This window comes from Eleginops maclovinus, chromosome 5 (assembly GCF_036324505.1).
Source record: "Eleginops maclovinus isolate JMC-PN-2008 ecotype Puerto Natales chromosome 5, JC_Emac_rtc_rv5, whole genome shotgun sequence".
NCBI classification, from domain to species: Eukaryota; Metazoa; Chordata; class Actinopteri; order Perciformes; family Eleginopidae; genus Eleginops; species Eleginops maclovinus.
This window is the reverse complement of record NC_086353.1, coordinates 13,876,995-13,892,824: the sequence shown is the minus strand read 5'-3', so window position 1 is coordinate 13,892,824 and position 15,830 is coordinate 13,876,995.

Genomic DNA, 15,830 nt, shown 5'->3' with positions numbered 1-15,830 from the left:
CTTCTCTCATCACTTGGCACAACACCAAGAAACAATTTTTGGGGGGAGTGGCATTTAAAAACTGGATTATTACTGCTATACAACCATTGTCTTGCAAATTATTGATGTACTTTTCTTTTTTTTTAGTCAATGTATTTTCATTGAGGTTTTAATTATAGACATAAACAAGCCCTTGAGACAACACATAAGAAATTGAGACAACAATAACAGCAAATTATCAAATACAGATACAAACAATCACACAACAGCACAAACACACAACAAATAAACAAAAATATATATAAAAATAATAAAATAAAAACATCCACAGTGATTACCCAATTACTTCACATCTCAGTCAGAGTTAAGTGACACCGTCAGCTGTTCTACATAAGAAATAAATGGACGCAATGCTACATCAATTACATCAATTTCCCCATTGATCCATTTAGTGTCTGTCTCAGTTTTTCAATCTCAAGAAAAAACATAACATCACAGATCCATCTACCAAATGAAGGCGAGCGGTCACTTTTCCAGTGTAAAAGAATGAGCCGCCTCGCTAGGAGGGAGGAGTAGGCCATACCATTTAATTGTGGCTTTCGTACACCAACAATTCCAATAAAAGTACAAGGATGAATAGTGAAACCTGAAATTGTTGAATATACCTCGAATATTGAGGACCAAAATGCTGTTAAACTAGAGCATGACCAGAATGTATGATAAAGTGTGGCAGGTGCTTGCTTACACCTATCACACATAGGGTTTACCCCTAGAAAGATTTTGAATAAATTAACCTTGGACATATGAAGCCTATGTACAATTTTAAACGGCATAAGGCTATGTTTCGCACAAATGGAGGAAGAGTGAATTCTTTGAATTATGCTATCCCATTGATCCTCAGATATATTTGTATTCATATCCTTTTCCCAGTTTTCTTTTATGATGGAAAGGGAAGAACCTTCCATTTCAAATATATTTGTGTATAGCCTTGATATCGTCCCCCTCACCTCAGACGGGGTTTCAAGGATCAAATCAAGCAGTGATTTTGGTGGTAGTGAAGGAAATTGAATAAAGTAATTCCGTACAAAATGCCTGACTTGTAAGTATCTGAAAAAAGTATGAGCTGGCAAAGAAAATTCCTGTCTAACCTGATCAAATGACATGAAGATGCCATCCTTGTATAACATCTTTATACTCGACACTCCATTTTTAAGCCACTGAGTAAATGTATAATCCAAAAGAGAGGCAAGGAATAAGTGATTGGCTGTGATGGGAGAATGAACTGACATGGAGACTAACCCATAATGTTTTCGGAACTGAGACCAGATTTTTAAGGAGTGACGCACTACTGGATTCCTTCAGGTCTGGGGAAAATGTAAGGGAATAGAGGAACACAAGAGGGCAAAAAGTGAGAAGGGACAACAAGAACTAGTTTCGATTTGCAACCAGCCTGGGAGATCCAGGCAGGACATATCCCATCGCCAACACAAGCTCCTAACATTGGCAGCCCGATAGTAGATTTGAAAGTTAGGAAGAGCCATCCCACCATATATTTTAGGTCTTTGCAGGAACAACTTCCTGATCCGAGGTGTTTTATTATTCCAAATAAACGATGAGGTGAGACTGTCAAGTTTAGTAAAGAATGCTTTTGTAAGAAAATATGGGATGCATTGAAACAAAAATTAAAATTTGGGGAGGACATTCATTTTAATGATGCTGATTCGTCCAGCTAAAGATAGTGGCATGGTGGACCAGCGAGTGAGATCCTGCTGGGTATGGTCCAGAAGTGGTGTAAAATTGGCCCTCAAGAGTTGAGAATGGGACTTTGTGATACACACACCAAGATAATTAAACTTATTATCAGTCACCTTGAAAGGTAGAGAATGAAATGAGAGCCACAAGATGCTGTAGTAATGGGTAGAAGCTCGCTTTTGCCTAGGTTAGTGTTAGTGGTATACCCTTCTACATGTGAATGTTTTTTGGAATTTTGGCACTGATGTTAGTGCAGATGCACATTTGTGAAACATGTAGAACTTCTCAGAAATCTGGATTTTATTTTTATTTTTCCTATGGATAAAGTGTGCTGGCTGAGTTCCTTTTTCTTTCTGTCTCTGACCTGCTTGTAACCTCTCTGTCTCAGACTTTTATTAACATTGGAGAGCATTGATAACACTGCTGCTGATTCATTGTGGACGGCCTACACCACAGTGATGTGGGTAGCTGTATCATCACAGACTCCCACTCACATTGACTCCACAATAGATTCAGCCTAATCGCCGCTGCGTATTCTCCTTCATCGCCTCCCTCTCATTCATCTGACATCACGGGTTTGTGGCTGTTTCTTGCATGCAAAGAAAAACCATGCATTATGACTCCATAATGTTAAGGGATATTTCTTCCCTTCCAGCAGCATGTATCACCTGATCCACGTATAATTCATCCCTGATGAATACAAGTTCTTGATCAAATATTTTCTCATTTGTTTTTACTTTGTCTTTTGGCTTCAACCAAAACCGTTACATTTTGTTTCTTGCAGCTCCATAATTGTAGTTTCCTGGGAAAAATAATATAATCCCAAACATATAGTATCTTTAAATATTTATATTATAAGTGTGTGAGAGAGAGTGGTTGCATGCTGGGGTTCGTACTCATGTTCAGTTGCATGTATTACATTTGTCTGAGGGTGCAGAAGAGGAGCTGTTTGTGTGTGTAAGTGTGAAGTCCGAAGTCCACTTTGTGTGCGCACTTTTATGCTCTGTGTGTGTATCATTCATGCATTTTGCCCTGTTTTAAGTGTGTGTGTGTGTGTGTGTGTGTGTGTGTGTGTGTGTGTGTGTGTGTGTGTGTGTGTGTGTGTGTGTGTGTGTGTGTGTGTGTGTTTGTGTGTTTGTGTGCTTGTGTGTGTGTGTGTGTGTGTGTGTGTGTGTCTGTCTGTGTGTGTGTGTGTGTGTGTGTGTGTGTGATGGCAGGCTGATATGTGGTTTGCATTAGTTCTGTTTGATGTCTCCATCTGAGGCCTCTCTCCTCCTACTTCAACACTACTGTTTGATCTGCACCAATCTGGTCCTGATCATTCTGCCTTTGTTTACTTTCAAAGACACTTTTCATTTCTCCTTGTTTCTCTAACCCCCGCTCACCCACTCTCCTTGTCACTCTTGCTCTCTGTGTGTGTGCAGGTTTAAATGTCTTTTGTTCTCCGAGCAGATGTTTGTCTGAATAAAATTCAGATAAATTATTTGGTTTTGCATTTGTAAGGCTGTCCTGCGCTCTGGGGTTTTCTCCTTTTTTTTTTTCCTTCTGGAATTTTCTTTTTATTGTCTCTGAGCAAAAACATAAATACTCCTCTTGACATTTTTTCGTGAGGTTTGATTAGAGATTATGATTATGATATGAAGGCAAACACTCTCTCACGTTTGCGTCCAAGTGTGAATTCATATTTTAATCCCTTGCTAAATCAAAGGTTAAGAGGGCAAGTATCCATACGAGTCTGAAACTGCCTGTTATTCAGTTCAAAAAGCCCAAAGTCGGTTCTTGTCAAGGTTTGTCAAGTGTTCAAGTGTGTTTATACATGGACTCCAGTATTTTCCCATTTAGTTTCCCCTTTTTTATCTTTACAACATTGTTTCTTTTTTAAATTATGTTTGCTTTTTTGAAATGAGCTGTTCTTCTGTCTTCTTCTGACTGACTTCCTTTTTACTTTATGGTCTGTCACCTATTTTCTGACCACTGATGTACGGCTGTAGCTATAGTGTCTTTCCTTTTATAACCCGCAGGGCTATAATTATAGTACATAATCTGACAATTTTAATTATATCTTCTATATTTTGGACATTTTTCTCTGTTCAATCAAATGTTAGCACTGTCAAGATGATTTAATTGTGTGCCAAATTTCACCAAAGTTTAATTAAACGTACCATGTGAACAGATCAAATGTATTTCATATAAATGAACACATTTTGGTCTCGAATACTCTTATAAGTAGTCATGTGGCTGAGCCCTACAAAAACTCAAAGCAGATTCAATACATGATCAGCGATTACACTTGCCATCAGGCCTCTGAACACCTGCAGATCCCCTATGAGGATTGTGCGTGTATGGTTATGGGCCTATATTTTCGTATTCACTTCGCTTTTTTGAGCCCATCTCTATATCTTCCTTAAACCTCTGTGCTCATCTCACAAACATCCCTGCTTCACCTGAGAGCTGCATATCTAACACCCTTTTATACTGGAATCTGAAGAAACAGAGTGAAAGTCCTTCTCTTGACACAGAGTAATTCAATGCCTATCATTTATCTTTCAGTGAAAACATTTTTTTTTCTCTTTTTAGCTCCACTGGATGTTCCATGTCTCATAATGATAGTGGCAAAGAAGTTGCAAAGAGTGGGAACACTGCAATAGAAGGAAAATATATAAAGTGGATGAGAAAAGGTAAGGACATGTAGACAAAAAGCAAACAGAGTGAGAAAACTGTGTGAGAACCTAAGCGGTGTTTAGATATAATTGTGCAGGCATGTTCAGGAGCTCATACATGAAGTGGGCTGATGACATGAACACGTACATTACCACCACTTCTCTGTTGCTCCTGATCTCATTTGTCTGCACCATGGCGACCACAAAGAATAATTGTTGTTTACAAAAGTGGACAGCTTCTGTCATGACCTCCGGTTGGGGGTCAGTGTTGAATATGTTACCACAGTGATGCATGTGTTTGTTTTAATTTAACCTACTTTTCTCGACTTGGACTCTCGTGTGATGAAATGTTTTCTTGCAGTCCGTAAAGTCAAACTCTTTCCATCTGTGACAGAGTATACTGTATGTGGGATAAATGAAGCAATCAGTGCATTGTTAAGTAATTCTTCTGAGTCACACTTGACACTCTCAGATGTTTAAATCTTGACTGTCAGTCATCTTACAACATTTCTGTAATGAAAACCACACCGTGGAAGACTGAGTGCTGATTAAACTGGATATAATTAGGTCATAGGAGTTTGAGATAATGAAAGTCAGTGTTGCTCCACTGTCGTCCTGTGGGACTGAAGCAGGCCTGAAACAGGCCTGTTAAACTTTATTAGAGTGAACAGGCTTCCTGAGTCCATGGCACACAGGGCCTGGGAGAAAGAGACTATAAACACAACAACAACAACAGCCTATTGTCCCTGAGTGGAGGATTGAATGGACGAAAGGATGGATGGATGAATGGCATGTTCTCTGCTTCTCTTGTGGGGAGAGATAACAGTTGGGGTGGTGATGCATGGATTTTTGTATTATCAAAAAAGGGTGAGGATTATGTTACAATTTAATATATAAAGTTTAGTCTTTCAGCTGCAGATGTATCGTACCCATGTCTGACTTAACAACTGTTGCTTAGTAACTTTAGATGAAACGGCAGCAGGCTTTTAGTATGTTGAATGTGACAGTTTTGTGAAGAACGTAATTAAAATCGATCACTTATTGGATCTAAAGAAAGCCACAAAAAGGATGGTATTGACTGTCAGATCGAGAAAGATGTTCCACTAACACTGCGGTTAATGGAGAATGTTTTACAATTGATCTAAAGCCCGCTAAACCCCTGACTATCTTTAGTTACTCACTGCAAGATCTGAGAATCTCCCCAGCAACTCAGTATGAGTCCCTGACTAATTAAAGCTTCATAGTTGTCACAATAATCTTTAGCAATGAATTCAACAAAAACTCCCACCTCTTCCCAGATACACTAAACTGAATCATTCTGCATGGATTCTCAAGTATTTATCTCTCATCTTTAGTAATTTCCAGTTATTGAAATAGTCAGAATAGCAGCTTGACCTTCAATCTTAGCACCCAAGCTATCCATTTGCATTTAGCATTGATGACCTTGTGTTGCCACCTGTAGCTTTTGCAGACAGGTATCGCCAACTCTCTTTTACAATTTATACGTTTTTTATAATTCTCAGTTATTGTCATTAATGAAAAATAAAACTATCAGTTGTCTAGCAGATACCCCAAAATAAACATTTTCACATTTACGCGACAAAACCCTCTATTAAGAAAGATTATGGAGAAGGTTCGGGCGAATTGATAGATCGATCATCAACACATACAAATTTAACACCAGACTTTCTTGTTCTAACCAAAAGTCAACTTGCTCCTTTACCAAACCACATGTTTATTATTGCCACCTCACTGAACTTTCCCTGGACCTAACCAAATCAATTTAATGCTAAACTTTACCAAACTTTAACCACAGCAATGTCACATCAAAAATAAATACCAAAGAGGTATTACCATGACTTTAGCCATGAGCTTGATGGCCTTAAGTTTGGTTAGCCTTGAGTTTGAGGAGTTTTATTCTGAAAGTCAACTAAACTCAATAATAAAGGTTGTGTGTGAAACAGGGCTAAAGTAAACAATAACATTTTTGTAACATTGTTGGGTTAGTAGTAGGTGTAGTGGGTAAGTGCAGTGTGAAAATGAGATCAGGAGCATAAAACCCTGTGTTTAGATTAACTCTGGGTGTTTGTGTGTGTGTGTGTGTGTGTGTGTGTGTGTGTGTGTGTGTGTGTGTGTGTGTGTGTGTGTGTGTGTGTGTGTGTGTGTGTGTGTGTGTGTGTGTGTGTGTGTGTGTGTGTGTGTGTGAAAACATGCTGCTAAAGGACACTAAAAAAATCATCCCTATCATGGCGCTTGTAGATGAAAACTTTAGTTTTGTTCCAGAGGGCATACTCCAAAAACGTATTAAAACAGATTTATACAGTGGTGTATGACTTGGCTTGTTGCTTTAGTTGGTCTTAATGTGATCTTTTGACATCAATAATACAAACTACTCATGAGATATATTAATAAATGGCAGTGCTGTAAAAGCAACCAGCCAGAGTAAGGTGCTGTGAGGCAGAGACCTGGATCTTGCCCTGACTGGTTGTCTCCTCGAGTAGTCATCACATTTATCAAAAAAGTATCCTCATTGTCAGTCTTAATAGATGTCCAGCCCTGTTTAAAGCGATAAAGAGTGGTCACAAACAGCTTAAGAAAGTGGGAGTTCGTTCATAGTGAAATATAGAAAGCAGCGGTTAAACTGACTCATCAGACAAAGTAGTAGATGTTGGTAGTGAGCCGCCCATCGTGTCTGTGGGCTGTAACAGCATCACAGTGAGATCACTGCCCTGATTAGCTGCTGCATCTATCACTGAGTGTTTACACGGGACCAACAGCTCTGCTGACGGACATGAATGTACTCCCTGGTGCAGGTGCTGAGGGGGTGTGAACAACTACAACACACACACAATATCACTACACATTACTATTACATCAATACTTTTTGTAATCAGCGAAATGTTTATTTTAAAGTTAAGATTAATAAACAGTGCTGCCAGAAGTGTGATGTCTTTTCCCCCTGAGTTGTGTTTGAGTAAGTGTGAGTTTCTGTAGGAGTTTACCTTGTATCATCAGGCTCTCAGTACCCAGCATGCAATATTTTTTTTCTCTCATGGCTCTTCAGGCTCATCCAACTCTTACTCCTTCTACTGTAATGAATTCATTCTCCCCTAGTTTGATTGACACATTGTGACATGGGTTCAAATGTATAATATTGTAGTATGTATACTTGTTTGTATGTAGAAGAAAAACCTTTGTTTTTTGCTGCTCATCTCAACACATCAATGATGATGATTTTTGCTTTTCTAACAGGAGGTATTGTAAATGGCTAATGTCAATGTTTTAGGTGTGACTTTCATTTGAAATGAATGTGTAACAGATTATTCATCTGGGAGACTTGTTTCAGTGTCAGTGTGTCTCTGTTCATAGCTGCAATCTTCATGGACTCAGCAGCAGCAGGTGGAGATCTGTGTTTTGTGTCTGCAGCTTTTTTGGAGATGATGACTCTCCAGAGCCTCTAACTGATGGCTCAACTCACTCTCCCTGATCTGGGAATAATCATTTCCTGTGGTTTGGGAATAATGTGTCATAGACATTACTCTCTGTATTTGTTAATTAATCAAAGACTTTTTTTGTATGTGTGTGTGTGTGTGTGTGTGTGTGTGTGTGTGTGTGTGTGTGTGTGTGTGTGTGTGTGTGTGTGTGTGTGTGTGTGTGTGTGTGTGTGTGTGTGTGTCCTCTCCCTCTTAAAGGAATGGGAGTTTGTTTTTGATGCATGCAGGGTGTTTTCTCAAAGTTTGTTATTGTCTGTTCTCTATCTGTCTGTCTGTCTGTCTGTCTGTATGTCTGTCCGTCTGTCTGTCTGTCTGTCTGTCTGTCTGTCTGTCTGTCTCTCTGTCTCTCTGTCTCTCTGTCTCTATGTCTCTCTGTTTCTTTTCTTAATTGTTTCCAGAGTGTTTGTTTGGAAATTTGTTGAGTTCTCCATCACACGCAACCAGGATCTCAGCCAACACATTCCCCTCTGTACACACACACACACACACACACACACACACACACACACACACACACACACACACACACACACACACATTGTGTGTGTGTGTGTGTGTGTGTGTGTATATATGTCTTTGTGTGCGCATGCATGTTTCTGCATGTCTGTTTGCATATGGCAAATGAGGGGATATTGAGATTCCTAATTCCCAATGTATATAATTACAAAGGATTTTCGCTGATAAATTGCACACACAGACACACACGTTCATGTTTGTAATTGTGTTGTCATGACGATGGCACTTGCTCTTGGTGTCCTGGCAACAGCAGTGAGAAGGTGAGAGCGCCACCCTTCCCTTCTTCTACTCAAACAGTTGAGCTTTGGCCATGTATGTATCTCTTTAACATCCCTTTCTGCCATATAACCTGATTCCTTCCCATTGAACTTCACTTTCTCTGAATCTTAGGATCAACTCAAGAGAGTTTTACCCCTGTCATCCTCCCATAACCACAAAGGGGAAAAAATATAATAATTTCTTTCATTTACTTTCTTTACAAACTATGCACTTCCTTTTTTCTCTCATCAGGTTTCATTGAGGCAAAAGGTCAACAGGTCACATCATATACTCGCAGCAGGAACTCTATTTCCCATCATCCACTTCCTGCTGAGCTGAACCTGTCCTCATGCTGTGGTGGAAAAAAAAAGCTGTGGAGCGAGATATGAGATCTGACAGATAGGAAAAGAGACATTAAAAGACACTGGGTAAGACATATGGATGTGGTGAGGGGTATGAAGAGGGGAGTAGGGAAAGGAGGTGAATAAAAGAGGGAGACAGAGAGGTTTTAGGGCAGGGAAGGAGGAGTTTGAGGGAAGGGAGGGACTGTAAGGTGCTTTCCCAATTCTAGTCTTGAATTCATTGTTTGAAAAACATGTGGTCTGAATTTGAGGAGAAAGAAGGACAAGATCACATAGTAGTGTTTCACGCACACACAGACAATTACTTAAAGCAGTGTTGAGTCACGTCTTGCTTTTGTTGGGGACAGTGTGTAGATGTTTTTCCCATATGGAACAAAACCTCCTAGAACACACAGATCAGAATTTTACAAAGCAAGTATAAACTCGATAACTTTTATCTAAACCAAAGAACTGTGACTAAAAGTTAAGTTTGCATTTCCAATGAATGAACCAATCAGCTGTTTCCCCTGATGAGGCTGTCAGGTTAAGTCCTCTGATAGGCGGAGACATGGCTGTTTAGGAAAGCTAATTGGTTAATGGGGCTTTTCCCAGATCTTTCATCACCCTCTTTCCTCATCTGGTTCCAATCAAAAAAATGAACTGCTGCCTCGATTTCTCGCCTCTTTTCCCCTTTTTCTTTCTCTCGTCTTTCTATGACTTTTCTATGACTCCTTTTTGCTGCATTGATCATCTTCTTGTTTGGCTAGCTAAAACAAAATGTTGTGGCATATGATGAGAAAATTGTGTATCCACTGGGGTTTCATTTAAAACACAAAGAGCCCTCACTCCCTTGCTCTGTCATATAAACATGCTATTGTACCCAACTGTGCATAATTTGTTATATGGGAGGCACCCAATGTTCTTAACACTTTGTTTAAAAACAAAGAAACACGACTATTGCTTTAAGGCCAATTTAGTGGACGTCTGCGTGCAACCCAAAATGTGTGACGCGCTGACTCTACGCTTGATAAGCGTTCCGACTGCGCATGCTCCGGTTTCCACATTCCAGTCCTGTTGGAGGTGTGTGTCGCTTTTGTTTGTCGAGAAGAAAAACAACACACCTAATGTTTGTTTGGAAGGGGATATGTGTGACGAGATTCTCCGTTACCTAAATGAACATAATGTGCATGTAAATAATGAGAGACAGCCAAATGGCGTCAAACTCCTGTCCAACAATGTAACGTGCAGTGTGGATCGGTAAATACTCATGCGTTGAACGCCGGGTGGACTGTATTACGATATGGAACCGGAATCACGCTTTGCGCAACGTGAAAATGTTTGTAAAACTCTCTTGTTTGCTCTCTTAACTAAATTCCAACTCTGCAAACAAACACCCCCCTAACTCTGCCAGTCACAGGTAAGGTGTGCTATCTCGTATACATCACTGTAATAGTTTGCCTGCATGTCCGACAGGCCTAAGCACCATATTAATTGACAGCCGTCATTAACTCCAATAAACATTCACAGGGACACACATATCATAATGGTTCTAACTAACACCAGTCTCTTAAAATAAATACATTTAAACAGTGATACTGAGGTAGTTTGTGTAAATAGAATTTTAGGGATGCATTTTCTGTAATCTTCTTAGTTGTGACTGGAATCTGGAAGTTTGGTGATTGATGTATGGATGTTCGTGGTGGATTTTCCACCTGGTTTTGAAGATAACCTGACGCAACATACATGCATTTATTCATCAGCTTCCCTCATCTGCCTGACAAAAGAACTTCGCATGTTTTACCTCTCCAAAGAAAAAAAATCAAGATATATTCCTTTCCCTCTTCATCTTTGGATACCAGAGATCATGCATTTCATTGTGTCCATGAATGCAAAAAACATTTGAGTTCGGGTTTACTTCTGGTTACCTGTGAAAATGCACTTGCTTTTATATATTTTTTGTTTTTGCTCCCCTATTAGACTCTTGAGAATCTCTAAGTGTACAAAGTTATTCTATGGTGTAATAGTCCTGAGAAAATGCTGTTTAATTTATTAGTGCATTTCAGCATTGTTTATTTAACACAGATAACTCTGTAGCTACAGGAGACTAAAGGTAAAGCTCAAAGCGCCTCCTGTAATTCTTTGGATGAAATTTAGAAATCACATCAAGCTCTAGCCTCAGGATGAGTCATTGTTATAGCACACCTCTAAATCCTTTGAGTAGAAATGTCAAAAGAGAGGAGATGAAAACTTGGAAAGAATTTATCGAAATGTTGTTAGAGATGATGAGGCATGGGGTTTTTCTTACGGGTCCTTTGAGGACACCATTTTGATTTAATCTTTTATCAAAGTTAATTGTATCGTATCGGAACATTTCACCTTCGAAAGCAATTTCCTTCAGGGACATAGGAACGCCAATTTTAGAAAAAGTTGATCTGCATACCATAGATTGCTTGTTATCCATCTTCTAAAACATTACCCTATTGAAATGTTAAAGAGTCACAAAGTATCTCTAATAGAAAAAACCTTTGTGTGTTTGTATAAATCTATGCAACAATACCATTAAGAGCACGTGTGTGCCGGAGCTTTCGAGCTGTGAATATTCCTAAGAAGCTATAAGTGGTTATGAATGTGTCAAAAGTGATTTTCAATGGCCACATTATTAATCGTGCCCAGCAAAGGAGCTCATTCAGAAGCATCTGTTGCCTGATGGTGCTGCTGCCAATTGTGTGTGAGAGAAAGTTTGTGTGTACTTCTATATATTGTGTTCATTGTCGCAAAGCATGAGGAGTGTTTTGTCTAAGTAGATGTGTGCCAAAAGGGACCTGAAACCCTGCAGGAGACCCTTATCTGTGCTAAGTATGTGTGTGTTTTTGTGTGCGAGTGCATATGAGTCTGCATTGCAGAGGTTTGAAGCAAATGTCAATTTTTGATAGAAAGAAACAGTTGGTTCTTTATTTCAATGATGTGTGCGTGCGTGTGTGCTTTTTGTGTGTGTTTTTCCATGCATCAAAAGAAGAGAATATGAAAGGTGAATGTCAGTCTTTGATGTAAAGCTTCCCACTGTTAAACTTCAGCTTCAATCAACATCCTAACTGCAACACACGAACAGCAGCGCAGCCACTGTTTCACTCTAAAGACTTGACACTGAGAATTTTAAAAGAGTCGAGACAGAGGAGAAAGGAGAGTTTGAGAAAGGTAAAGGTAATTGAGATGGATGGTGGTGCAGGGTCATCATCCTGCTTACCTGTTTATCTCACCACAGGTGCCTGCATTTGTCTGTGTGTGTGTTTGCGTGGGAGTGTGTGCTTAAATGTTCATTTATGTCTCGCTGTACTTGTCTGTGTTACTTTAGTGTGGGTGTGCATGCGATCATTTACATGATCACACAGTGAATTTGGCAACAGACCCCCAGACTACCATCTGCTACTAACAGAGCATGCACAGCGAGTGCACACACACACACACACACACACACACACACACACCTGTCAATCTGTTCTGTTTTGTGTGTGTGTGCGGTGCTTTGATACGCCACGCTGACATGTTGGATTAGTTGTGTGATTTATTCAGTTGGTTCCTGATTTGGGGTGAGGCAGCCTTTTACCAAAAGGGTGGATACCGTCATTAAATCTGACATCACCCCCCAGACACACACACGCTGATTCCCTCTTTCTCAAACACACTCTAACAATGCAGCTGTTGCATAGTTACTACTGGAAATGAGGAGTCTTGGTCATTTCCTGCATCTTGAAATTTTGGTAATTTCCTAATGATGGGTGAAGAGGTGTGTGTGTGTGTGTGTGTGTGTGTGTGTGTGTGTGTGTGTGTGTGTGTGTGTGTGTGTGTGTGTGTGTGTGTGTGTGTGTGTGTGTGTGTGTGTGTGTGTGTGTGTGTGTGTGTGTGTGTGTGTTTTCTCTGAGCAAAGGTGTCATAATAGCCCCCTGCTGTGTAGACCTCAATTAACCCCCTGCAACTGCACAGCAGAGAGATGGAGCAGGGAGGAGGCCAGAGGGAGGGGAGGATAAAAGAAGTGATTGGGTGACGGTGGCAGAGGACTGTTCGAGAGATTGAGAAAAGTAGATTTCGTGACTGGTAAATTTCTCTCTCCAAGGAGTCGTTTTCTTCCTGTCTGCTCTTTCATCTATCCATCTACCCCTCGCCCCCCTGTCAGTCTGAGAGGCGCCCGGGGGCAGATGGAGAAACTGAATTCAGGAGTGGGACTTGGACAATGGCGGGTTGAGCCAGCTTTACAAACCCCAAACATCGAGTGGATGGGCTGTGAAAGCTGCTAGCCTCGAGGTTCGCTAAAATGATAACTATTCACATACATAGATATATATAGAGAGAAGCAGAGAGCAAAGGAAGTATTTTTCTTTATATTGATAATAATAATAGATATCAAAGCGAGGCCCTTTCACAAAAAGTAGCTCGGGACAATCTGAAAATCTGGCCCATAGCCCGTGGCTTGTAAGTGAATGTGACCCCTTGGATGGCAGTGACATAGATGGAGTTAGTTAAGGAAGTGACAGAGAGCCACCCTAAGCAAGAATCAACACATGTGGTGCCAGTTAAATGTGCTACAGTGTCCATTTGAACGTGTGATAGACTAATCCCCCAACTTTGTTAAGTGTCTTTGTTCAATCTGTCCTTTCTCATAAAGTTGATAGAGGGAGAGTAATGAACTTTCATCCCATTACCTTCCCTGGCATCATTCTCCTGCCCTCAGCAGTCATGCCAATAAAACATATTTGAGCTGAGGACAGCAAACACGAGGAGACAGAGACGCACCCTCATGTATATGATTAAGACCACACATACCCTGCTGCTCATATCAGCCATCTACTCAAACTTCAAAATCAATTATGCAGGCATGTTTCCTACAAACACATACAGGCTTTTTGTGAATTGAATATATGTACACACACACACACACACACACACACACACACACACACACACACACACACACACACACACACACACACACACACACACACACACTCACACACACCCTGACAGCAAGGGGAGACGAGGGTCAGACAGGACTGATTGTCTCTTCCAGTCGCTCCAGAGAGCATATTGATTTTTCCCACACTCCTCTTTCTACACACCTCCCTCTCTCGCCTTCTCTCTTTCTCTCCAAAGGAACCTTCATATTTTTCTTTCCCTCCTGTCTCTGCCGTGTTGTCCTTTTCTCAAACCTCACTTTTTCTTCCAAGACTCCCACTTTCTCTTCTTACATCTATCCCACTCGCTACGTTTTCTGGTGTTTTTTGGCCTCTTGCTGTTGACCCTCCTTAGTATTGAATAAGATTGACCCTCCCTCTTCTGCAATAACTGGCTTTGATTTTATAACAAAAATGTTACAATGAAATGCATCTCCATGGTGGGCACATACACTGCTGCATGGAACACTTCTGTGCTGCACTTTAAAGGTGTTTAAAGCCTGAAATGATTGACTTTTACTTCTCTCACAGGAGTCCATGCATCATTCCTGCATTTGATGCTGAACAGCTCTCATACTAAGCCAAGATGCCTGCTCTTATCAGGCAATCACACTGTCAGTATTTAGGACTAATTTCTTAAACACAGCTTACAGCGTTCTGTAATTCATTATTCTCCTGCTGTCGTACTGATTAGTACATCCAGCTTGGGTCTTGTGTTTTGGTGATTTACAGCACCCTTTCCAACTCTAGCTTTTTTGTTTACCTCTTTTTGTTCTTTGGCAATTTGGGAAAAAAATGTCTTTTATGAACAAATCCTCTGACAAATTCCTAGATTATGCAGAATGTGATAAACAGATGAAATATCTCCAATGCAGATGCCATTGCTTCAGTGTGGTTGCATGTGAATATATGGGAGTGTGTCTGGACACAGTGCTTTATGGATCAAGTTATTAACTCCATGTGGCCTTTCTGTGATCGGCCTGTTGGAAAAACAATAAAGGAATGGAGAGAAAAAAGTGAAGAGAATGATTATTCATTGTTGTTGCAGCAAAGAGAAGAGGAGAAGAATCACCATTTTTTGTTTAATCTGTAATCTAGTCAGTCTGCTTTTACTTGCTCACTGTCTCCTGGAATCATCTTCCCCAATTTGGCGAGACAAGGGATATGTGGGATGAACTCCATTTCCCTACTAATCTCAATTTGAGTTCAGCAATGTGTTCAGACAGATGTTTAATGTGTTGTCACAACAATGCTACTCAACAAGCCAGCTCTGCACAACGCACAATTAGTTTCACACACATGTTTATCTTGTACTTACGGGCTATTTGAGGATAATGGCGTTTGAGTTGTTTTGGTTCAGGTCCTTGGAAAAGCCACAGTCAGCGTGGCTGTGCTTAAACCAACAAACACTGAGAGATAATTGTGCAAAAGGATTAAAATGACTGAGACTCTATTGTTGTGCCATCATGTCTGGGTGGATACATGTTGTATATTATTGCTAAACACACATTCATTCAATAAACTATCTTCCTGTTTTGTCACAGACACACAGGTACCGACACAACTAGGTGTTGTTGTGATAAGCACAGCATTGAAGTATTCCTGTTAACGAAGTTGTCATGAAAATTCAAATTCTGCTAATTTCAGGGGAAATTTTAGCCAGCATGTGGACCCTTTAAGGAAACCTGTTTTTGCCAAAAAATACAACTGTTGAATAACAGCAATATAATGGTTAAACCCCAAAATCCCTCAAAATGATAAACAAATAAACTTAACGTCATAGTTGTGGCACACTTTTGGACCACTTCTGACTCTTTGTCTTGCTTTCAGTTGACATGTGAAACCAGACACACCTTTCTCCAGCAGCAGAGGAGTGGAGATTTT